General features: G+C 38.9%; 1 pseudogene; it reads right to left on the reverse strand.

The window, feature by feature from the left end:
• Positions 1–736: 736 nt before the first annotated feature.
• Positions 737–881, reverse strand: LOC145291732 (U2 spliceosomal RNA; annotated as a pseudogene).
• Positions 882–1,963: the final 1,082 nt, after the last annotated feature.

Consider the following 1,963-nt stretch of genomic DNA (forward strand, 5'->3'; position numbering starts at 1 on the left):
TGACTGGTACAAATTATCTTAAGTGCAGCATCTGCCGGAACAGATGGTATTTATTTGCTCCCTCACCGAGCAAATTAGGCACAAGGCCGATTTTTAATGTGAGGAGTGAAGGGAGGGGGAAGGGAAAAAGGGGACCAGCTCCCGAGAGGTGGGAAATGGGAGCTGGTTAATGGTCAGGCATGTGGGGTTGCCCCCACATCTGGTCTTTGCTAGTCATAGCTTGCAGCATCTGCCGGAACAGATGGTATTTATTTGCTCCCCCACCGAGCAAATTAGGCACAAGGCCGATTTTTAATGTGAGGAGTGAAGGGGAAATGGGGACCAACTCCCCAGGGAGTAGGGGAGTTGGATAGTGACAATTGGTATGAAGGGTTACCCCTACATTGACCAAGGTCTTATATGTGAGGTCGCCCCCACATATGGTCTTTGCTTGCAGTATCTGCCGGAACAGATGGTATTTATTTGCTCCCCCACCGAGCAAATTAGGCACAAGGCCAATTTTTAATGTGAGGAGTGAAGGGAGGGGGAAGGGAAAGGGGGGACCAGCTCCCGAGAGGTGGGAAATGGGAGCTGGTTAAAGGTCAGGCATGTGGGGTGGCTCCACATCTGGTCTTTGCTAGTCATAGCTAGTCATAGCTTGCAGCATCTGCCGGAACAGATGGTATTTATTTGCTCCCCCACTGAGCAAATTAGGCACAAGGCCGTTTTTAATGTGAGGTAAAAACCAGCTCCCCTAAAAGGGGTCACTCTGGTTACCAAAAATAATAATTGTCCCAGTATAGAGGGTTTCCCCTCCATTGACTGGTACAAATTATCTTAAGTGCAGTATCTGTCGGAACAGATACTACACTTTGATCTTGGCCAAAAGGCCAAGAAAAGCTTAAAAAGCTAAGAACAGCATCTATTAACAACAGACCTTTGATCTCAACCAAAAAGCCCAAGCCCAAAAGTGCTATGGACAGACCGACAGACAGACCGACTGACGGACCGATAGACCGATGGTGTGACTTATAGAGTCGTTTGCAGGCGACTAAAATCTCGATATGTTTATCTAATTTTCTGTTGTGTTACATTTTCTGCACGCCAGGGGTAAGAATTTGTTTGTTTTGTTATCTGGGCGCTATAGTAAAGAAACACCTTATTTCTCATAAGTAAGTCATACTACTCGAACATTAAACGTGATTTTCGGTTTAATAACTTTTATGTATGTCACGGGTAAGATTGTCTTTATTTTTTCATGAGTACTATACTACGCAAATACCTTATTTTATTGATAGAATATCTTGTACATTACAAACTGATCATTGTATGTGATTTTTGGAATATGAATATACAAGTATACAAACATATAATACATTAAATTTCTAATGTTCAGTTAGTTAGTATAGGAGTGAATCCAATACATAAAAATATATAAATATATACACATAATTATAATTCATAATGATCGGTTAATTAGTTTAGGAGTAAATTCAATGCATAAAAATATATAAACACATACACATAATTATAAATTCATAATGATCGGTTTATTAGTTTAGGAGTGAATCCAATGCATGAAAATATATAAGCATATACACATAATTAAAATTCATAATGACCGGTTAATAAGTATAGGAGTGATTATTTTACTCGATGTACGCACACGCAGAATGACGCCATTGTGCTAAGCTCGTCAAGGTGTTATTGCTTTCAAGTTTGAACCCTTTTTTGAAGCCCTTAGCAATTATTTTTATCGATTAAATGTCCCTAATAAAACTCTGCACCAAAAATGCAATCTTTTGAGCTATTATACGTTTTCCATCGATCATCCGTCACGGAGAATATACAATTTGCAAAACTAAGACATACACACACATACATTGTGAGTTTTATATATTAAATTAATTAATGGATTTTACAGTGCATAAATAGGTAAAGATTATATTTTAAAATGGACAAATGAAGTCGCAGGAAACAACAA

Source organism: Euprymna scolopes, chromosome 12 (genome assembly GCF_053919585.1).
Source record: "Euprymna scolopes isolate OS-2025 chromosome 12, ASM5391958v1, whole genome shotgun sequence".
NCBI lineage: Eukaryota > Metazoa > Mollusca > Cephalopoda > Sepiida > Sepiolidae > Euprymna > Euprymna scolopes.